The 24,543-nt window shown below is 38.7% G+C and overlaps 1 protein-coding gene across 1 annotated transcript in view; it reads left to right on the top strand.

Moving 5' to 3' along the window:
* The first annotated feature begins 7,580 nt into the window (after positions 1-7,580).
* Positions 7,581-24,543, top strand: part of BMPR1B (bone morphogenetic protein receptor type 1B) — a 179,822-nt gene continuing 162,859 nt past the window's right edge. Inside the window, exon 1 of the mRNA XM_058802918.1 lies at positions 7,581-7,613. The gene's annotated coding sequence lies outside the window, so the exon portion shown is untranslated. The remainder of the gene's footprint in view (positions 7,614-24,543) is intronic.

The following is a 24,543-nucleotide window of genomic DNA, read 5'->3' as shown; positions in this document are numbered from 1 at the left end:
TGGTCTCAGTAAAAGCTGTATCTTATGTGATCCTGTTATATGAGATGATGTAGTCTGTTAGGAGAGGAGGAATTGATTTATATTCAGATTCAATTTTTTGGTCTACTTGTAATTAGATTGATGTGCCTACTCACCATCTTGTCTGTACTGCAGTTCTAATTTTCCCTTATAAAACTGGTAGGTAGAGACAGCTGCAAATGCATTGAATTGATTCCTTATTACTATAATGTTGGGTAATTTGAGAATTCAAGCTACTGTTGAAAACTAATGTCCAGAGGAATTATCTGGGTTTCTATAATCAAACCATATATTTCTATATATTATATTCACATATGTCAAAAAAAGATACTAATGAAGTTTCTTGTGGATGGTGTGGTTTTTTGGATTTTTCTGGTGTCTTGTGGAGGCTGCTTCAAGTGAAATAATGTATTCCTCATGCTGTAACACTTTTCTGTAATCTACCTCCCTTAGAACTTTCTAATGGCACCTATTAATTTTCTCCATAGATTTCAAATGCTATTGATGCTGAATAATGTATTTAATTAGCCCCAAACTTTCTGTGTAATCATTCCAATCTGTGCTTCTCTCTCAGCTTTTGCCTCTAAGGCTGACAAATGGCAGGAGGGGGAAAGGGCACTTTCCTGTCAGTGGCTGTGCAGCCTTTGCTCCTTGGGTTGTCAGAGCAGCTGTTTCTTCTGAAAGAGCTGTGAGAGAACAATGAAAATACTACTTAGCTTCATTTAAGAAGTCAAAACAAATATTAGCTGCAGCAAAAAGCTTCCTTATCTTATGAAACAGGACATTTTTATGGTTCCTGTAGTGTTTTCCATCTTTTCATTGTAATAATATCAGCTTATTTGTGAAATCCTGGATTGTATTGGTCAGAGCTAAGTTCACCCTTCTGTGTCTCTTCTTCCAGGGTCAAGAGGAAAGATAAATTAGCTCAAAATCATACAAGTGTTTTTTGTGCAGTTTAGAGTAAATGCTAACTGAATCCTCTACACATTTTTATGGGCATTGTTTTGGTTATACACCAGTTCTGAGGTCAGGCACATGGATGTCAAATTGCAGCTGTATTGGTCTGGGAAAGGACAGAGTAAACTATACAGCTTAATTTTTTTTTTAATTTTTTTTTTTTTTTTTACTCATTCTCATCTTTTCTGTACTTCTGAGAATAAAATTAAGGAAGGTCTTTATATTTTTAAGCCAACCCAGAGAGGTAACATATGGTCAAATTCCAGCTGAACCATTTATTTGCTAGGCAGCTTCTCTGGATCACAGATAGAAAAAATCAAGTCAGTTAAGCAGAAGATTGAGAAGCATTCTCAATTAGGACAACATATTTTTTGGAAGCTGGGAACTTAGATGCACTATTATGGATAAAGCAGGAAGAGAGACCAATCTTATCAGTCAATAGTGAAATACATCACCATTTGTGTATTTAACATTAGCTTAGCATGGGAAATTTTTTCTTTTAAGGATTTCTTTAAAAATGAGACAGAATCGTATTCTTGAAGGTTATAAATGGAAATTGTTTCAAGCAGGAGAGGCTGTGTTGTGATTACTAGGGACATTCACCTGTGGCGTTAACCTATTTGAAACCAATCCCTGGTATCTGCAGGATGGAGTTGAGAAAAAAAGGTCTAGGAAAATGGTTTCCAGAGATTTTAGAAAACAGGAAAGTCATGTGAAAATATCCCTATGACGTTTTTGCCTGTTGCTGAGCGTGGCAAAATTGAGGAGGATATTATTGTCCCTTTGTGGGAGCTGAAGGTAAGAAGCTGTCGTTCTTTACTGCCAACCACCCTGTTTAAATTCCTTCAGAAAAAGATTGTGGAAATGTAACTGCTTGCATAAATTGTCAGCTCCAAATAAGGTCCCCACCCCTCTTTTAACTGTGTAGGAGGGCACAGCCAAACAGATTTGAATGAGTTCAGATTGGACATGGGGAAAAGGCTCCTCACTGTCAGGGTTGTCAGTCCCTGGCTGGATGCAGGGAGAATGCTGTGGCAGCTCCAGAGCTGTGTGAATGCTCTGAAGAAGCCAGGAGAGCTTGCCCAGGGAGGTTTGCTTACTTGGGAAAGTTTTTGATGCTTCTGAAGGTTGCTCTGTTAAATGTGTGCTGTTAAAATAATTTGGTGATGAAATACGGGTACACATTGGATTGAAAATAAATTGCTAAACCAAACCTTTTCTACTTGTAACTCTGTGTAAACACCAGACAAACCTCTAGGATGTGTAAACATAATTTAACAGAGTATTTCAGAACAGATATGACCTTATGCGCACAAATTAATGCATGTGAAAAAGCAGAATCCCTAATATTTGTGCCCTTTTGAAAACACTCAGCAATGCAAAGGAAGCTTTCAAAATCTTTCCAGTGAATTTTACTGTTTTAAAATATGTTGTATATTAGAGATGCATATAAGTTTCCAAGATATCAAAGTTAGAGGTATTTTTGGGGTCACAGACTCACCATTAGCAACTGGTCTCTGTTAATTAGAAGCAAAAACAAATGATCACAACTACTTCAGTAGGATTTTTATGCATGACTGTTCACTGAATAAAAAAAAATTCACAGAGATTTTCTTTTATCCCAGGAAAAGGGAAATGATAATGTATACTGTGAAATAACAATGTCATTACGAGCTAGTTGCATATGTAAAATATAACATCTGATTAGTGACTCATAATTATCTGGTTATTTTCTTTGATAACAAACAACATTAATTTTTCCTTTCAAACATCAGGTTATTAAAACTGTAGAACGACAAACCTGCTGTAGGAACAAGGACAGCCACTTGAATTGGCCCATTATCAGCAAGTCAGTTGTATTTATGCCCTTGTAAAATTTCTAGGTGTTGTTGCACTGTGGAGGAAATGATAAATATTTGGCCACTGTTTGGAAGAGGAATGAGCTTGAACCATTATCTAACTCTTGAATTGGTGTTGATATATGTAAAGCTACTTCAGATAAGATAAGCAATGACATTTATGGTTGGATTTAATGATCTTAAAGGTCTTTTACTGACCTAAATGATTCTATGATTGTAAATTTTTTGGGAAGCTGTCTAAATGAATAATTTCTGCTCCACATTCTAGTGTAATAATTGAGTAGTTAATTGAACAGCAAATACAATGAGGCTCTGGTCCTCCTTTTCTCCTTCCCTCTCTACTCTTGTGCCTTTTGTTCAATATGTGAAATTTCTATTCCTTGCAACATAAACTTTAATATGCTTGTTCTCCAGCAGCTTTCATCATCATCCTTCTCTAGCTGTTCAATCTTCTTTTCTTCTGTTTCTAGCCTCTATGATTAATTTTCCAGCCTTGTCTTCAGTCCTCTGCAGCTGACTGAAGCTGCAATTGCTGAGGACTTCATTAAGGCTTTTATGGTTATACTGCAGAATAAATGAACCTCAGTTTCTCTACTGCTTATGAGACTCTTGCTCTTACCCTAAGACTTCTAGCTTCTGTTGCCATAAAAATCCCATCCTACTTCCATGGAAGGGCTTGAGTTTGTGCATTTGTTGCAACAAGGAGGAGTGTTGATCCTTATTTTAGAAAATATGTAAATTATTAGGGGATCCAGAATTATTTTTAGTCATGTGTATCATGTAATCTCATTCTTCTGGGTCCTCTGTGAAGAAGAAAAAGAAAACTGCAGTTGAAGATTGTGTAGTGGATTGAAATATTGCCATTTTATTTTGGAAGTGGACCTAATATATAAAAGTGTAATTTTCCTTATCAACCAGTATTGTTGAATATTTTGCCATCAGTGGGCTGCAGTTCATAAGAGCATTTGCATGTTATTTCTTAAAATAAAGTAGTAAATACATAACTGCTTATGTGCCATCAGTAGGTGTTTTTCCAGAAAGCATCATATTTTTGCCTGAGTATCACACAAGAATTGGAGGGTCTGTATTATTTTGTAATGATTTAAACCTTTTTTCAGAATATCACTAATCAGTAAAAAAATATTCTTTGCCTGCAGGGTGGAGTTCATTTCTTTTGTTCCTGAGAGCTGAATAGGAGAAAGGGACATTTCAGCTTTTCTTGATAAAGGTAAGACAGCATCTGCTGATAAGGATAAGACACTGTTCATTATTATGAGATCATAGAGAGTTTGTCGATGGAGGGTTTGTTTATTTTGGGCTATTTTTCTCAACTTTTGTGCTTTGTAGTAAGTGCAATGTGTGATAATGTAACTGGTATTGGGAATGGAATGTGGAACTCTACCAAAGGTATCAGTAAAGGCTCTGAAGATAAACAGGTACCTGTAGATCAGCATGACAAAGTGGAGAGCAATTTGTTCTGCTGCTGGTACTTGTGATATTTTCCATGTGCCACTGAACTGGCCTGCCTAATTTCACTCCATCTTGCTTTCACAAACTCAGCAAGGGGTCTTAAAACCAGAAGAGGTTTCTCCATGCCACTTGTCAAAGGGATGTGTAGGCTTGCCTGCTGCTACCTTCACTGCTCTGTACTGTTGTGTGAGAGTGCAGAGGTTGATGTGAGGAGAAGGACCTTGAGGTCTATTTTGATTGAGATAACATCTTCAAAATTAAGCAGCAAATAATTATCGTGCCTGTCAGAAGTACGAGACAGAGAAGGGGATAAAACTCTGGAAGTCTTCTTAGGGACATGCCTAAGGGACAAACAAATCCTCAATGATTCATTCTTCATGTTGTGCTAAAAGGTCTGACTTCTTAGAGATTTGTGTGTTGAATTAAAGCCTGCAATAAACATTTAGAAGTAGAACCTACGTCTTAGTGTTGAACTCTTAATTACAGTTTTTGATGCAGAAATCTACTTAGGACTCTCTTTCCTTATTTCCATTTGGCAAATTTTGGAAAGTGGGGGTGGGTTTGATGTGAGAACTGCTAGTTGTGGGGTTGGTCTGGTTTAGCAGTGGCCATCTGTGTGACCTTCATGCAATGCAGGTAGAGAGCAGAGGTGTGGCTCAATTTCTGTTCCAAGGGGCTGGAATTCATACATGGTCATTTCTGATTTGTGCTGTGACAGAGGCTGCAGTCTCTCATTGAAGGTGGTAATGTGTTTTAACCAAGCCAATCACTGCCTAATCAGTGACTGCATCTGCAGATCCACTTTTGCCTTGTTCAGCAATGAATTTACCAGGATGGTAGAATGAAGACTCCAGTTGTATGTTGATGTTTAGGCTATCAGGAAGAGCACAGCATAAGTCTACTTCTTGAAAGTTGAATAGTTTGGAAAAAAGACAGCTTATGTTCTGTGATTTTCAAATTTACTCAGCATGTATAATCTCACAGGTTAAACTGTTGTTGGAAGAATTCTCAATCAATCATAAAGGGAGAAAAAATTTTCCTGCTGAAGTGATATTTTATTGATGGACTTGTAGACTCCTAGTAAGGAATGTGTAAAATTGCTAAAGATGCAGGGTGAAAAATTGCTATGTTAACATACATGAAATTGTATTAGTAATAATTTACTGATAAATTAATGTGGCCTGAGTTTAATCTTATTCTGGGAAAACCCATGTTCAAGGAAATGATAATTTACTGTGTTAGGATCCAATTGAATATGATTTCTTTTTTCTTTCTTTTTTCCCCCTTCTTTCCTACACTGGGGAACTCCTGTAAAGTAATAAATAAATCTGAAAAAGAACATGAACTTAAATATTTATTAGTACCTACAGTGTTAACTTGCTAGTTAGAGTCATATACTTTTCTTCCCATCCTGGTGATAATCAGTTGCCTGCGTAAAGCACAGTTCTCTGGTGAACAGGGTACTCTTCTATTTTCTGAACCCCTTGAGCAGAAGTTATTGCATCTTAGAGGTTGATCCATGCTTCTTGTACATCCATTAAAAGTGCTCAGATACGCAAATATATATATATATGTGTGTGTATATTTATTTATATAGACATATCTTTATATATAGATATACATAGGCTGGATTGAACTTGCTGTTTTCTTTCTCTATTTAGAAAGAAAATCAGTATATCTGCAGTCTCTGTGCTGCGTTCTCCCTGTGGCTGCACAAACAGAGCAGCAGCACTTTGCTTGCTTTTTGTTTCTTTGTGAGAGTGGAAGAGCTTGGAGTTCACACTTAAATTTACCAGGATCCAGCAGGATTTAAGGATTGCATTTAATGACAGAAATTCCCAAACATAATCAGTGGCAGATTCAGTTTCTGGCCGTGTGAAGTGCTGATTGTGTGTAGCTATGGGAGGAATCTGAGCTGTACAGGCAGGATCAGCTAACAGTGCCATGGAAAGTTAGTTGTAGTTGTTAAGTTGTGATGCTTCCCCATATCATAATTACTACTTCAGCTTAAATACTTCTGCAATGGCTGCAGGCTTCATGAAGGGAAAAAATGTTAGCTGTTCCCTGCTCCCACCTGAAGTCTGGTCCAGAATGCCCTTGATTATTAATTTAGCTTTATTTTCAGCATGATACACTTCTGTATTATACACAGATAGTCATGTCTGTAAATTGGGTGTGAGAGTAGGACAAATGCTTTAAAAGTCTGCTTAAAAACGTGCCAGCAGGCTGCCAGCTCAGGCTGGGAACACTCAGATGCTTGGGAATGGAAGGCCAGAAGCTGTCTTTCAGCTTTTCCTGCGTCTTCCCTCCCAGTTATGGTGAGCTGTGTAATTTTTTTCACCAGAAAGTAGTTCAAGTTCAAGCCAACAATCCTCCCCACTTCTTCCTAATTCTTTCCTCCCTGAGCCGTAAATCAAAAACCCCTTGGGAGAGTGGCACTCTCCATACTTGTCTGGTTTATAATTGAACACATGCATGTTCTGGTCATGCATGTTCTCCCTGAAGAGAGAGCAGTGTCAGAAAGCAAATGCTGTCCTCAGAAATAATATTTGCCTCAAAGGAGCTTGACCTGCTTTGTGATGTCTTTGGAAACAAAGTGCAGGAATAAGCACTATATTGTAAATGAAGCAGGGAAAATAGCATTGCTGTTTTCCTAAAATAAGAACAGAGCTTTAATACTCCTGAAATGTTTGGTTTGCTGGGGGAGCTTAACTTTCCAGGAAGTTGGATGTTGTCTTGACCTGTTTATTTTGGATATTTCCACTAATTGATTGTAACCTAATTATCCACATCCTAAGGCAGGCCTCTGAAACAGCCAGTAACTACAGTTGCAAAGATTTATTGTTATTCTTCCACTGAAGTTGGAGAATTGAGAGGTATTTATGTTTTCAGTGGTGTATAAAGCTGCAAGTGGAGTCACAGAGACTATGAAGTGTGTGATGTTTTGTGTCTGGGAACTATCTTTCAGGAAGTGTTCTCATGATTCAGTTTATAGGTGCATGTTATAATTTTGAACAAATATCAACAGGGCAAGGCTGATTTGCGTAGAAATTTATGCAAGGGGACATTTTGTTACCTTTCCTGTTTAATATTCTAAGAAAGCAGTCTATTCTAGACTACTGGTAGGCCATTTTCAGCTCAGGAAGGTGACTAAAACCTTAATGCTGGGGAATGCATCTCTTTCTCACATAGTGGCTCATTTTCTTTTGTTTCTAGAAGGTGATCAGTCCAAAAGAGGGAGGTTGGGGGAGGAGTGCATGATGCTCAACGGAGTGGAGCGAGTTACTCATTCTTCAGAATAGCCAGAAGGTAAACTCAAGGGCAATTGAAAACCATGCTGGTAAAATACCCCATGTGCAGTTCAGGCTGTTAAATACAATGTTTACTATTGACTTTTTTATTGGGTTAGAGAAAGAATCACCCCTTGAGAACGCACTGGGAAAAATGTGCTGTGCAGGATTTTAAAAAGTGGCAGTGTAGAGTGTAGTGCTTTGCACCCTGCCACAGCCACCTAAATGCGTGTGAGAATATGCACATATATGGATTTATTCAATAGACACATATACATATATAAATATTCTGTAAATAAATATATATGTATTCATATATAGGCATATATTGTGGAAGGCAGGAAGATGTGTAGGAAGCTTTATTTTTTTTCAGTAGAAGAGGAAAAAGGAGTGAAGGGGTTGATGGTATGATTTACCAGCTACACTGAAGTTTGGATCAGACTGGGAGTCATATTCTATTGAGATATATATTTATAATGCAGAGGGAGAAGAGGTAGAAAAAAACTACTCAAAAGTCTCCAACTTACAGTGCTTGAGAAATGGGAAAGAAGTCTGACACCACAGACTCTTCATGGATAACCTGCTGGTTAAAGTATTAGTTACGATGTGATTAAAAAAGACTTATTCAGGTATTTATGAAAAGATGAAAATAAGGTTAAACAGTGGTGGCAAGGCCAGGGTAACGTAACCTTTGCAGCCTCAAGGGATAAAAAGCAGGATGTAAACACAGAAACTAAACCCACCTTATCTTGGTACAGAAAGTACAATTTGCGTCTCCCTTGGCCTTGGATAAAAAAAAGGCAAACTGTGGGATGCCAAACAAGTTCTATCCACTGATAGTGAAAACAAACCTGTGGTATGAAATGAGATGAAAAATTTTCGTCACAAATGTTCATCTTGTCGATTCATGGAGCTGTAAATCCACTGTTGAAAATGTGTTGTGTGGCGAGTCCAGAGTAAAAGAGGAGGAAGCTGAATAAGATTTTAATTTTTCCAGAGTTGCCAGTAGCTGAATGAGACAATTTTAACTAAATCCTGGCATATTAGTATGAAAATACTGACTACATCAACCAGTGTTGTCTAGTAGAACAGCAGAAAGCACTTTGGAAATAAGTTGGTCATTGAAGTTCCCTGGAAGCTATTACCTGCTGCTGTGACTACCTAATGCACAAAAGTGTAATGTGTTGTCCCAGGACAGTACAACAGAGGCATTGTGATAATGTGATAATTTCTCTTCCTGGGAAAAACATAATTTGGATCACTGAAATCAGTGGGACAGAGGGAAACAGCTAAAATAGATCAGGTGTTGCTCCCCTGAATAGTTTTAATTGGACCTTAAGTACGTTCCTAGGTAATGTGGTTGGAGCTGTAGCACATCTGTCCATTGTGTTTGGGACACTGAGATATTGAGCAACCAAAGCTCTTCTATGTGTCATGGATGAACAACATATTGCAAACTACTGAAACCACACGTGGAGATAGTGCATTTTGAAAATCACAGCTCTGTGCCTGGAGTTGAATTACTTGTGTTATATACTGCACAACCTGTTGGCATGCTGGATTAATGTCTCTGGAGACCTACAAAAGGAATACTTACTTGGAGAATTAGAAGTCAAAACTAAAGGACTAAGCCTGCTGTAGAGATCAGACTGCTGCACTGAGAAAATCAAAGTCCATGTGTGTGATTTAAACCATGTTTGACATGCCAGGCTTTGGTTTCACCAGGAGACTCACTATGCTATTTGGCTATGTTTTCAAAACCCACAAGTGTAAATTAGAACGAGCTAATTTTATAATTATTCCCAAGAGACACACAAGTAATTTAGTCTCAAACATGTTTATTTTATAAAGACACAATCATTCAAAAAAGAAGTGCTGAGAAACCACAAGTGGTTTGAGCAATAGAGGCTTAGAGCCTTGGCAAACATGCACATGTTTAAAATGTGGTAGCATTTGTTTAAAAGCCATTGGGTGTTCTGTCTCTTTCTTTGCAGCTTTATGACTGTCCTTAAAAAGTAATACCAAAGAACTGGGGGTTGGAAGAGTTGTTTTGTTGATGGTATTAGTCATTAATTTAGTTTAAATTCCAGGAAAAACCTCAGTTGTTCAGCCTTGAGAAATGAAGAACACAATCATGCTTGTTTCATATGCTGCTAGAGGAAGGACTGATCCTGACACTGGATTGAGAACAGGATTTAAAACAATTTTTTTTAATCCTAAAACTCAATGGATTGTTCATTCTGAAGAGACAGGGATACCCCTTCAGTAGCTTGAAGAAGAAACTGCTCACAGGATATAAACATGCCATGGAGAAGGGACACCCTATACAAATATGTTAAAATCCAGATTGTAACATGAGCTTGTATACAAGTCCTTAAAAAGGAGGCTAGAAATGGTGACGTTCTGAGCAGTTAATGAGCAAGTTCACAAATGTCATGACTCTCACCAGGTCTCTGGAATTTATTTTTGGTACAACCCAGAAGGAAAAAAATATTTGACAATTAAAGAAGTGCCCCACAGTCTTTGGGCCTTACAAAATGCATGATATGATGTTATAATTTCTGTAAAATAGTGTGAATAATAACAATGAAATTTAGGGCTGGAAAACTGCTCTCAGGAACCCTGGACTTCCTGAGAGCGGACAGCTTTATTGCACTAAGCTCACAAAGACTAGTTAGTCTTTTTTGCTTCTTTGACTAGAAAGATGAAACAAACCCCTTTAGAATGGCTGTAATGTGCTACCAAAGGTCAGCTGTAGCCTGCTTTGCTTCTTTAAGGTGTTGTTTAAATAAATCTATATTTGCTTCTTTCTAAGCAGTACTTTGTATTCTGTTTTTGACACAAGAATCAACCTGGGGGTGGTGGGGAGATATTTATTTTATATAGAGCAGATTTAAAGCTTTTTCTGAACTTTTCTGTAAAATTCTCATATACAGCAGAGTAGCAGCTGGACTTTTTATATTTCCCATCCTAAATTGTTAGGACGACAAAACTAATCCTTCATCAGGCAACGTATCATATTTTAGGTTCAGATTGTCCTGCTTCTGCAAGAAGTTGTTCAGCTGCATCTGAAGCATAAATGCTGCTGGAGTTAATACTTAAGTCTCTATTTCTGGATTTTCAAAAAGTCTTCAAAATTCGAGCACCAATTTTTCAATACAGGCAGTAGGACTTAGGACTATAAGTTCTCATTAGCTTTTAAAATTTCAAGGCCTGTGCAAAGTAGGATGGTATGGTTGGGAAGTCAAAGGAATCTGAATTACAAAAAGATTTTAGTAAATGGTTCTTTTAGATCTTTCTGGCAATTTCCATAAAATTTCTAATATAAATGAGATGTGAGTATTTTGTTAAGGAATAAGTACCTAGAATATTTATTTTAGTCCTTCAGTGTAGAGAAGTCACAGAGATTTAAGGAGTTTTTAGGCATTATGGAATATCTTAAAATGCAGTTAGAACTTTTCATTGAATTCTAGTTAACTTTTTAACACCATGTGGTTATTGATTTTGTTAAATATACCAGACTCATAACTTCAGTGAAAAATCAGATTTTTAAGCTGAGTGAAGAAATATTGCCCTGAGATGTTAGTGGCTTGAGGAAAGGAATTGTTATGAGTAGTTTTGTCAGATTTCTGCATGAACTCACTTTGTGCATGCCTTCTGCAGTGTTTTAGTACTGGTAACCAGTTTTCCAGCACAGTCTAAAACTGTAATTCTAAGCCCTTCTCTGTGGTCAACATACAAGGCATTGCTCTCACTGCTTTCTGCTCTAACAGGTATGCTTTCATATTGGCATTTCCCATCAGAAAATGTGTTTTTTCAATTACTGAGTGCAGGTTTCAGGATTTGCCTCCAAAGCTGGAAATCTTTGTGCAGCAAGGGGTTACCTGTGGTCTGTCCCCATTCATGTCCAGCCAAGGCCAGCAGAAAAGGCACCAGCTGATGGCAGTGGGTGGTTGAGCACCTCTGGTTGCGTTCTCCCCTAATATGTTACTGTGCAGTTTTTCTTTCTGTTTTCATAGCTGTATGCTAGAAATGTGTTTTTGGAGTTTTCATCATTAAAAAGTTTTGCCTTTCAGTTTTTACAGCAATAGGTAGGACACGCTGCTCTTCTGTGAAATTTTTAGTGTACTGTTTTGTAATTAATGTAATGTGTTAATGCACTGTTTTGACACTTACATCTGACAAAGATATTTCTTGATACTCAAACATCAAAATCCTCAAATGGCTTTGATTGACCAATCTTCAAATTGGTGTTTGATTTCAAGTAGTTATGAAAGTTGAGTAAATGTTTGCTTCCTGTAATTTTTAATTACACGAATTTTCAATAATCTAATATTTTATTTACATATTGAATTGTCTGTATGTTATTTGCAGTGTGTGTTTTCCTACTTAATTTCAATTTCCTTTTTTTATGCCTCTAAGACATGTTGCACATTTTGAGGTTGTATGTTGGGCTTTTCTTTTGGCAATATCGAGAAACAGGAATGAATGTTCAATATGGTCTTTGTATCCCTTTGTTATGAAAAGCAGATGGAATGGGTGATTCCTACTTTTTTTTACTTTAATGGCTTTCAGCTGCATTGAGCTAGTTATGTTTGTTATAAATATCATTCACCAGAAGAAAGAAGCTAAGCAATTAATATTGCAAAGCTGCAACAACAGAAAGTGTCACTTTGAGAAAATAAGTTGAAAGAAGCCGATTTCACTCTCAAGGTTTCCACAGCAATGTTATTTTTGATTTTAAAGTATACATATCTAAAACACCAACAAACACATGAAACCTTTGAGTACTGTTATTCCACATACATCTCTGGCATTTATACCCATGTGAAGAATTGATCTGAACTCTTGTGCTGCAAAGGAAAAGAAAGGACCTTAGCAAATATGGTACTGTGTGGAAAGAGCCTCAGGGCAGCAAGCAGACGTTCCTTTTTTTTTGTTTCATATAGATGTGAATTGTGAGACTTCTACTTTCCTTTTTTGCACCCTTCCATGCCTTTAAAATGTTTTCACATATGTAAATATTGTAATTGCGGCTTTGCATATGAAGACCACCTAGAGAACTCCTTTTATGAGGATCACAGTATTGACTTGAAAAAAAGAAATTTTTTGATGCCTGAAAGCAAAATAAGTAAATAAAAACATCAGGTAGACCTTTGACATTTTCTAACTCTGGGCATATAAAAATATATATACATGCACACTCACTGTGGCAATTTTTGAAAGAATGCAAAAAAACCTAAACAAAAAGCAGTGGGAGATATGAAGATTTAGGAAATTTTTTGCATAACTCCACAAATTTTGAAATTAAATTTTGGTTTTAAATGAAGTTTAAAAAATCCTCTGACATTCAGAAAGTTTAATTTAAAGGCATTTTTTTTTCCTAGTTGCATTTAAATATATTTATATATTCTAAAGTTCAGCAGTGCATACCGAATTCACAGTAAAGGCCCTCCATCTGAATGTGCACTCTAAGAACTTTATACCCAGTTTTCCTCCATTAGTGTATGTGTAGTTAAAAGCTGCAATTAAAATGTCATCTGAGATAGGTGAGCAGTGAATTTGTTTGAGACTGATCTGAGTCCAAAAGATTAAAAAAAAGGATCCTTCAATACTTCAAACATGATGCCTACTTCTCTTTGGCTGCCAAAATTACCCTTGAAGACCTCATTTAAAATTATAGAGATTTACAGCACTTATGTGCATAGTCAACGAAGGGAAATGAAAATGTAATTGCAAGCAGTCATCACAAGCTCAGTCTTTCAGTTTGGTTCAGTTAAAAAAAACCGGTTTATTATGAAGTGACATGGTAAAGTTGGCAGGATTTTGTCAGTCTAAGCTAGTTGAATCAGCTACAGGTAAGAGATAAAAGGCCCAATCTATACCCCAGTGAAGTGAATTGAAAGCTTCCCAACAGATCTAAGACTTTAAAATTTGCCAAAAGATTTTGATTGTGTGTGGTAAAGGTTTTTTTTTTTTTTTTTTAATTTCATAGTGATTAGAAACATTGTTCATTTACATACATTTAAATAAGAAAAAATATGCTGCGGAAGTCACTGTGTTGATCCCAGCTATTGGTGCCTGAGGCCTGGGTGTTCTGGAGAGTCCAAAGTGCCTGTTACCTTGTGAGGCTGGGCACATCAATACTTGTCACTGCATCTGTGCCCTGCAGCCCAGCCAAGCCCTGTGCATTTGAACCAGGTCAGATGTGAGAACTTGCTCATGTATTTGTCAGCCCGGCAGAGCACACAATGATGTATTTATAGCTGCCTTCTACCAGCTGCAGGAAGAAGGATGATACCTGATCTGCCATAAAATCTACCAAGATAAAATTACTTAAAAAAAAAAAAAAAAAAGAATTAAAATTTATCTATGTCAGCAGAATAGTTTGATACCTGTTAATGATTTGCCTTTTTTTTTGCTATGAACTTTCACTGCTTTCTGAGCTACTGAGCATCCACAAGCTGCAGTTACCATCCCATTGAACCACATGTTGCAATTATTAATACTGCATATTAATAATTAATTGTTATTAAATATTTGAACTATACTGGAGTAAACTGGGCTATTTTCTGGAAGCTAGTATTTTCCAGGGTATAATTTGTGGAGATGTTTTTTTCCCCTTCTACTGAGGGAGAATTTTCCATGACAGGATGTTTTCTCCTCTCCCTTCCCCCAGTCTGCCCTCCCACACAAAATTGTGGTTTTCTGTGCCATGACGTAAACATTTTTCATAAACAGGATTCACACTATTAAGATAAAATTATGCAAGAGGAATTTATTCAGGCATGATACTTCTCCTCTTTATCAGCACAACTGGTGCTATGGTCAACCTGGCTCAGGAATATGAGCAAGGGAAATGAGAGAAATGCCGTAAAACTTGCAGTTGGACTGGGAGTCATGGCCTTGTTGGAGTAAATGCTTGTGGAACTGCACCATCAAAGCAGATGATAGTGCACTAGTGTTTCACATGGGGAAATCTTATCAACAAAGGGTCAAGACTTGTGCCCTTTGAGATATTTGTTAATATTTCCGAAGTTTGGTCAACATCTGGGCTTTTGGTACACAGAATTGTTAAAAGTTTGTTAAAGAGGAATGCAGGGTAATAAAAATACACAGTTCAGTCCTAAGAAATGGGACGATCACCTGGGAAATGTGTCGGAAAAGGTAATTTAGGGGAGGAAAAAAAAATGTGAGAGGAGGTTGTTTCAGTTGCAAGTGCATGTGCACACATGCTGCTCTTCCATGTATAATCACATTACAGTCCAGGATACAGGGAATAGAAAAGCCTATGCAGACTTCTGTAAGTGATCCCTGCAACACGAGATGTGGGATGTGAAGAGCTCTGGTGAATGCCAGTCGGGTTTTCCTAGGTTAAAGAAGAAACTACATTTTCACTTCTTGATTTTATAACACACTATCTATACTGTTTATGTCAATAAATGCACTGAAAATAATCTGTCAGGAGCTGACATTTGCATTTAGCTGCTGAAGTGTCAGGAATTTCAGAGTACCATCTTGCTTTGCCTCTCAACTTTCAGCTCTGACTCAGGTAATGCATTGCTTACATGTAACGATTTGGCAGCACCCAACATCCACTGGTGACAATTTTCATCAAAGAAATGCAGGGCAAGTGTGCAGATTTAAAAGGATTCATAGAGCACATTTGCGTTGGTGGGACCTTTTCAATCACATAGTAATTGCCCAAGAAGGGTTTGGCACAACTGCTTCCTTGCAGTTTTACTGACTGCTGACCATGGGTAGGAGTCAGATTACTGGAGAGGTTCATGCAGAGACTGTATGGCCACAAGTAGGCAATATCGGTGCTCAGGCAGCAGAATTTGATGAATAAGATAAACCCCATATAAACTAACAAGCATATCCCTTGGCTGTATGAAAGAAGATGACGGTGTTAAGGTCACGTTAAAGCCCTGAATTGTTTAGGAAAGCTTATATCTCCCAGCTGGGAAACATCACACAGACAGTTCAGAATACACCAAAGTTTTGGCTTAACAGAAACACAGAAAGTCAACTTAGGTAATTTTATCTATTGTGTTCCCTTGGGCCAGGCCTTTGGAAAGGAGAGTAAAATCTCTCATTAGTCATTGTTTCCTCTTGTAAGCTATTAATTTATTATGCTCTTTTATGTCTGCATGCATTTTTGTAAATAGTGCTTAGATTAAAGTTAAGTGTATGTATTTGTAAAAACAGAAGGATTGGACTTTCTTTTGCCTCTGAGTAGAGCTGGTACCTTTTGTACTCACGTTAAACATCTACACTTCTCTGCTGTCTGTGAAAGGTTTGGTAAACTTAGAAGCAAGACTAATGGTTGGTGAGAGGAGCACGTTGCAGAAACTCTGATTCCAGCTCTTCTCACTTTTATTAACAAAGGAACAGCCAATGTGTGCTGGATAACTTTAGGGACTTAGTAAAACTTCACATGTGCAACTACACACTTCTGTACTTGCAAAGGGCTTTTGGGGATGCCTAAGTGCTCCTCTGTCCCAGGGCTGTGCGTACATAGTCGTGAAATGGTCATGGGAGGGCTTTGTAAAAACTCCTGAAGGATCTTTCAAGGTAAAGTGTAAATTTAGCATAGTTTTTTATTAAATAATGTTTCAGCTATTCCAGCTTTTGATCCTGTTACAGCAGTGCCATGTGTTGAGGTAAACAGGAACCTTGGAAACACGGTGTGATGCTGCATGATCAGCTGCTCCAAAACCTGTGAATGAAACTGTGCCCTCATTGGAGGGAGTGCAGCTGGGACGCACACACAGGCACTGCTTGAGCAGGAGGTGGGTTCAGCTCTTATAAGTGACATTAAGCACAAGCTACATAACTATAGAAGTCTCAGGCAAGTTTGACTTGTCTTTGGATGAGTCGAATGCATTCTGAGGTTGATGCAGTTTGATGATGAGTATTTTCTGACTTCATTATGCCATGGGCAGATACTGTCCTGGTTTTAGAGTACTGGATGCAGTAAAAGATGAATTAAAAAGAATTGTGAGGATATCTCACTGTGAATTCTGGTATTCAGCAGCTCCAAGCAAGCAAGGGAATGACATAAAATTAGGATGCATGTTTAGTTTAGTGTTTTGGCAAGCTAAAGGGTGGGTTAACAAGGAAAAGATAGGATTAGATAAACTCCTGGTATAATTTTTCTTTTAATTTCTCATTAGTTTTTGCCATTGGGTGTAGTTAGCTGTGGCATGCCTTTATGCTTTGTGTTAAAAGGGGGTGTTGTAATTTGTATTCAGGCTTTGGAGTGAACAGATTTCTGGCAGAGGGAGGGTTCTCTGGAGAGAATGGATCCTGAAAGGAGGGATCCCAGGAGAAATCAGACCTGCAGAAAACCTGTCCTGTTACTACAACGTGACCTTTTCCATGCTGTATCTTGGTTCCTGGCTGTAACCCTTGAGATGCAGCTTTTTTCTGAGTTTACTTTATGCCCTTTTAATGTCATTTTGTCCATCTTTTGCCTGTCAGAAGTGTACAATAGAGTATTTGCAGCTTAGCAGTGTCCCACTTATTCCTGTGGCAGTTCCTTAAGAAAGTACAAGAATTGCTGAGAAAGGAATGAAGCTTTGTGAATGTGTCCCTGAAGATGAAAGGAGGGTGGTAACACAGGCAAGGGTGATTTGGCACTGCTGGAAGTTGTTGTATGGGTTACCCAAGTCAAACTATGTACTGGTGTAAAAATTTGCATGCCCTTCTATGAAAGATGAGATAATTCTGAGTTAACAAAAGTTCTTCACCCTTTCTTAGATAAAATAAAAGCCTATTTCAGGCCTACTTATAACATTGCTACTAAGCATGATGGAGCCTCTTTATCCAGAGCTCTGCTTTCTTTTGAGTGGGTTTTTGGGGAAATGGGTTATCCAGTATTGCCAGCAAGGCTGTTCTGCAGCGCAGTGAAGAGAGGAATCCAGTCTGTGTGTGATGGAGAGAACTCCATCATACACAAAACATGCCACTCCTACCCTCTGTGGCATGCATGCTTCCATGGTGTCTCTCCCAGCTCCTTCTTTGTCATTGGAGCTGGTTGAATGTTGGAAATGGGAGGGTTTTTCATTTGCATTGCTCACGAACAGATGGCCCAGTTGCCAGTGGTTGCTCTTGCTGCTGTTCTGTTCTTCTCAGGTGCCTCTTGGAGAGTGTTCCCAGCTGAGAGCCAGCCTCATGTGCTGCTGTGCTGGGAGGGTAATGCTCCAAAGCTGGAGAAACCTGAGAAGGAGACACAGCCTTCCTGAAAGTAATAGATGGTTACTGTTTCAAATATAGGCAATGAAAAAAAAAAAAAAAAGAAAAAGGATTCCTATCTACCATGCAGCCTGGGGAGGGAAGGCAGGGTTTTCCTGAGGGGGGAAGGTGTGTGTCTGTGTTGTCTGAAGGGAAAAGAGGTGAAAAGAGAGATGAAAAAGAGAAAAATGGTTTGGAGCTTTTTCATATCCTACTTAATCACAGTCATATGTCAGGCTGTTGGAGAGGAGGAGGGAGGGGATGGCTTGATGAAAAGTGTAGCGTGCTGGAATTCTGCGAGTGAGTTGTGTGGTGAGTCCTGTGGCTCACTGCTGCCCTGATGAATAGAGCCTTTCCAGAGCTGCCAAGCCCGAAGCAAATGTGGTCAGGGATTTATTATGAAATGTACCAAACCTTGGCATGGGGCTAATTGCATATAACAAGAAGCGTGCTGGAAACTCAGACCTGAAAGGTGACAAATGCAGAAAGTATTCTATATCTGACGCTGCTGAAAGAGGTTTTGTGCAGGGGAATGTCTGTATGTCTGTGCTTTTTGCTAATGAGCTCCCAAACATAGCTGCATGTTTTCATGTTATTGGTTTGGTTAACATAGATGTAGCTTTCTTGTTTTGGTTATTTCTTTCACAGCCAACAAAGAAGGAGTAATTGCTATGTGGCTGTAATAGCTGGAGTTCTCAAAGGAAGTGTGTGCGTGCTGGCTACAAATTATCATTTGAAAGAATAGAGTGGAAAGGTATGAGCTTGGATACTAACAAAATACTGGAGCTGAGAGTTTGAAACTTGCATGTCAAAGTTACAAGAGACAGCAAAAATTAAACTGTAGGCCTTGAAGAGAATGCTCTGTTCAGTATTCTCACTGGTTGAGTAACAAATTTGTACAGCAAGACTGGAGTTTCTTTAAGTCTGAAAGTTTCTTAGAGCTGCTAAATCTGTGTCCTTGTATGTGTAATGCTCACTATCATATTATACAGCATAGACCTGCAGCACAGTGACATTTAATCCAGTGAAAAGCTTCCTGCCTCCTTTCAGTGCTTCTTCCTGCTCTTACAAGTATATCCATAGCTGCGTTTTGAAATCTTTAACGTCAGGCGTAGTTAACCTTTTTCTGTTTGAGACAGAAAAGCAGAGACTACTGCTTCTGTCTTTGAAAGCCATCAAACTGTCCAAATGAGTATCACTAAAAATCAGAAGTCCTTCAAGGAATGGCAGGAAAAGAAAAACTGATGGAAAAAACCCACAAGCAATCAAGAGAACCACAAACAAAACCCCCGTGGGATGGATTCAGGACTTGATTAATTTGATGATAATTGATCTAGAAGCTAATCAGTAGTGAAACATGCAAGAAATAGAAACAAAGGCTACAATATTTTATGCTAATATTCTCTTTTGTGAAATTGTAAAGTTTGTTGACAATTTTTTTTTTTTAAGGAGAACAGCTTTTGCGTTATGTTTTGGCCAAAAAGCATAAATCCATTATGTTGCTTTTCCTCACAGGACATCTGCTTCTCAACATTTTTAAGACTTCCTCATCTAATTACAGAGGCTGAAAAAAACATACTAGCTCACTTGATTTTCTCCCTGGTGGTGCCAGATTTGCTTTACAGTGAGGTATGAGGGAGAGGCAGACATGCAAATTACAAGATCCCTTGGATAGCTTCTTGAAGGCTTGCTCAGCCTTCATCTCACTTTCCTGTTATGCTGATGGTCAGGAAATGAGGGATTTACAAATGATGCAGAAAAAATCTCAAGCAAACAGAAAGTAAGCACTCTGCACACATTTGCTCTTGTTCCAACCAAAGCTTTTATATGGAGTGGGCAGTCTAAGGCACTTGGTTCAGTGATTGTGTTAGCCCGTAGTAACTTACCATGCAAATACTAATACAGGCCAGCTAGGGTGTGCAGAACTAAATGTTATAAAACCGTCCCAGTGTAGAGCCTTTATTTGAGTAGGGTAAGATATAAGACCTACCAAAGATATAAGACCTTTTTAGTATTTAAAACTTCTGCAGTAGGCATCTATCCTGTAACTTTGGTAGATTTATTCCTTTCAAGAACTTTTCTTGCTGGCTTTAGCAGCATCCCAGAAATGCCATTTTCACGCAGCTCTTCTTGAACCATTTCCTCAATCTATGAAGCCCAAATAAGACTTGTTCTCTTTGGCATAGAATATACGCATGTTAAATTTAACTTAATTTTCCACAATAAATATCCAAGATTTTTACAGAAAGCTAGAAAAAGTTTTGATATCAAAATGTTGGTGTAAATTTGTGAAGATGTTACCAGTTAGATTTGAAAAAAAGAAAAAGTTGTATTTGAAAGATATTAAGTAAAACAAAAGGAAGGAAAAGGACCACAAAGTCAGAGAATATATACTTCTAGAGGGCTTCATCTTCTAGAGCAGAAGCTGTTGATGACTACTCTCATACTTCATCTGTGCAAGTCACAGCAGCTTTTGTACCCATTACACCTTCTGTCCATTAATAGCCTGATCATCCTCCTGCTGAAGCTTAGCAGGAAATTGCGCTGGATTCCAGCAGAGCTGAAGTGTGCTGTAAATGAGAGATGGTGATGAAGGAACAAAAACAAATGTGATGATGAGTCATCTTTATTTGCAGAGGCATAATGGTTGCACATCAGATCATACGTTCTTCTGATCTCTAAAGTGTTCCTTCTATGCTGCCTTTCTAGCAGTTGTTAAGAACAGACATGAGGGGATGCTAAGTCTTTCAGTCCCTCACCTGCTTTCCCCAGAAGAACAGTGGAAATGGGATATCCAGTGGGGTATTAACTGATTCTTGGAATCAGCTTTTTAACTAAGTGGTAGCCAAGTTCACTCCTCTCTTTCCCTTGCCTTAGCACAGACTTGCACTTAAGAAGGACTCATAAAAGCTGAGGCTTTTACTCTGAGGACATTCTCTAATTCTGGAAACTTCTGCTGGGGAAATTATTTTCCTCCTCAGTTCTTGAACCTAATAAGCACTAAAAGAAGAAGCAGATAAAAGTAATGCTGTGATCCAAGCCAAAAATAATAGAGAGCAAATGTGTTGTCATAGATGAACTATATCAGAAGAGTAGTTAATAAGTTTATAACTTACAGGGAGCATAAAATGTGTGAGATTCTTTTTACATTTCATCCAACAACCTTCCAACAATGCCATGTGACAAATTAGTGCCTATCAGATAAGATGACTATAAAGACTGTAGTAAAGGTATAATAGGTGTGTGGAGTAGATGACTGTTGTGTTTGTGCATGAGGCAAAATTAGGGCATTCTTTATGTCCTAGCACAAGCTCTGTTCCCTCAATTAGGCTAGAATGTTTACAGCCCTTTCTGGGATGATACTGTTGCTGCAAGGTCATGGACAATACCAAATATGTATGTGACAGTTTGCATCAAAACCAGATAAACTGCCTGTGAGCCAAAATTTTTACCAAGGACAGATTAGAAGGAAAGTGTAGGTGACTTAACAGGCAGTTTCCTATTCCAAATTCTGCAATTTTGCAAATATAGCTATTATTGCTTCATAGCTTAATAATCTTAAACATTAATTTCAGATGAAAAGTTAATAGCTTTTAAATTAAGCAACACAAGATTGTTTCTTGGCACTGTGTTAATGGACTAGAAGCATAAAAATAAACCTACTGTGAAGTTTAAAGCCCTGGAAAGGTGATTTCTGTTACCAATACCTCCTAAAGCCATGTTTTCATCTAAAAGCAAATTACCAATGTCTTCTGTGTGAATATTTAATATATTCAGTAATAGACTATACGTGGGGCCATGGCTAGAGTAGGTCAGGGTTTGGACAGTGGTCAGGAATTGTTTATGTCTGCAGTATCTACCTGTAAAATGTGATGCTCATGAGAAATTTTCTGCCTGTGCAGCTGGATCCCAGGCTTCCAGTGAGTTTGACATGAGCTGCTGAGGGACAAGAGGGAGCCAGCTTTCTAAGTGCTGCTGGAGAAAGTTTAATAAAAATAGCCTTATGGATTTAATCTTATTCAAATCTGCGGATGGGAAAAAAAGTCTTAAACAAATAAGTGAACAAACCAAAAATCACAAAATCACAATGCTAAACCTCACATGATTGCTATTCTAGGACATGAAAGCAGTGCACTTGTTTTCTGAAGTCCAGGTTAGAAAATCAGGTGTTTATTTTTATGAGTTTAAACTACTTTCAAGTGCATTATCCTAATGATAGCAATTAATAATTTTTATCATTAATAATGTACTTTAATAATGCATAAAATAGACAAAACCAAGCTGAAACATGAAGTTTTCCTTTGCTTCTCCCAGATGTGGAGGTGCTGTGCAGTTGTCACCTGAGGGGTCAAGGGCCACATGCAGTGTCCTTAAGACACATAGTAAAATTCCCTTGGGCTTCAGTGAGGCACACAAACAGCGCTTAAAACATCTGAATCACGTGGCTTATTATTCAACATGTTGTCATGTGCACTTAGAAGTTTAAAGCACATTGTTTAAGGGCTACTTGAAATGGATTCCTCACTCTGTGTGGCACATGCTGAGTGATGAGCAGAAGCCACACCAGACCTGGTCAGCAGCTGAAGTCTTTATTATGTTGATTAAATCTGCACTTCTAGCTCTCCTGGCTTAATAAGCAGAGTTGTGGCAGGGTACAGGAACACAGGGATTGCTTTGCTTTTTCTTGTTGCTGATCATTTTTGCTGATGCACTGTCTGGGGCAGCTGCCCAAGGACGTCCTTGCTGTGCTGTTTGGGATTCCTTACAACACAAAGCGAAACTGTGGGCTCTGCCCTGAAGAGCTCCTAGGAATCACACTTCTTTGCTCTCTCTCTTTGCAGGGCTGTGAGTGATGTGCAAGCATGCAGGTGACCTCAGACTGCCAGGCTGTAGTTCCCTCTGCTTTGTGAGGAAAAGCTGGGTGAAGTTCAATGACCTGTGTTGGACTCAGTCAGATAAATACTGGCTAATTCACTACAAACATGACTCAAGCTAAGAAGCCTAGATGTCAAGTGATGATGCTGTAGCAAAAACTGCCATGGCAGCAGAGTTGAATTTAGCTGCAATTAACCATTTCTGCCTTCCTTCTCCAGCTAGGATAAACAGTTAGGGCTTGAAGCGTGTGGCCATGGCGATTTACAGCCAGATGTTTAACCACTGCTGCTGAGGAGAATGGCAGGTTGTTAGCTTGGGGGAGGCTGCAGAGGGACACACGAGGGTGGGAAGGAGGCCAGGGGTTAGAAATAACCTGCTGGTGGGGATCATTAGAGCCTTTATGTAAACATGGCAGGAATGAAAACAAGGTGGGTTGTTTTTTTTTTTCCTTTGGAGACCTGTATAGCATCCAAGCACAACATTGCAGGCTGAGCTGCACGCTCCCTTTCAGAAAGGCACCACAGTGCAGGAGATTGGGTCCACAAGGCTGATTCAGTGCTGGCTTTGTGCACAGCAGCCCCTCTCTACATCTGTTGTATTTTTGCAGTGGGGCTATAAAGTGTGGCCAAAACAAAAAAAGGATAGTGTTCATCAAGGGACAAAATACCTGGTATGACAGCAGTGAACTAGAGTGACTATATTTATTTTTAATGGAAATGATAGGGCCCTACGTGTACTAGAAAGTAATAATAAACACACTTAAGATCTTCTGTGCTTTTTGATTTCTAGAAAAAAAATCCTCTTAAAATAGAACCATCCTCTCTTCTTAATCTGAAAAGAAATTTAAATCAATCAGCCTGCTTTTGTTTTAGTAAGAGTCATATTGACTCATCTCCATATTGAGTAGGAGTTTGCATGCTTATATGTCTTGTATAGAAAACTACATAGCAGCATGTAATTTTAAAAAATTTGAAGTTCTCTGACTTACACAGTTCTTGCATGAAGTATAAATGTAGTGATAGACTTTTTTTGTTTGAGGATTTTCATTTCATCTTCATGGGCCAGCACCTTCATGAATGTGTGCCACATGTAGGAGACTTGTTGCAGCAGTGCTGTCTGGTGCCAGCACACACTGGTTACCAGGAAACCCTGCCCAGAAAGGCAGAAACTCCTGCAATTCACTCTGTACATCACAACACTCCATTCATCTCTGTACAAGATGTCAAGTCCCAGCACAGGGCAGGGTCAGACTGTGCAGTCCTTTTACCACTTGTTGTGCCATGTTGTTAAAGGCCATGGCAATCCTGGTCAGAGATTGTCTCTGCCTCTCACTTATTCTGTTCTGGCTTGGGTGAGGCTGCTGGTGGCCCTGGTACACAGCTTTTTAAGATGTTCATGTCCATGCATCTTGCACTGATCCTACCAGTGTTTCAGATGGAAGTGACTCCTCATACAAGTGCTCCACTGACCTGGGAAGACTCAGGGCAAGTTAGAGATCTACACACAAGGACTAACTTACAGATCAGCCCTCATTTCATTGTCTTCATCTTTATGTGGGTTTTTTTTCTCTTTTTCCTTTTTCTTTTTGGTGGGCAGGTAAAGAAGAAAGAGCAGAGCTTTCAGCAGCCTGAGAATCAGTCCTTTCAGAGATAGTGGGGCAGGGGAGGGATGCTACTTTTTGCTTTGCCTCACAAAGTGGAAGCCCAAAGAGGTTTAAACACAGTGGGCTTTGGCCAGTTCCCTCACCAGCAGTATAACCTGAGGGGCACCTGGCATGGTACACCTGCTGCTCATCCAGGAGATACTGGAGGGCTTCTCCCCAGTGCAGAGCTGGG

This window comes from Ammospiza caudacuta, chromosome 4 (genome assembly GCF_027887145.1).
Source record: "Ammospiza caudacuta isolate bAmmCau1 chromosome 4, bAmmCau1.pri, whole genome shotgun sequence".
NCBI classification, from domain to species: Eukaryota; Metazoa; Chordata; class Aves; order Passeriformes; family Passerellidae; genus Ammospiza; species Ammospiza caudacuta.
Note: the sequence above shows the minus strand (reverse complement) of the source record. Positions and strands in the feature narration are given on the sequence as shown.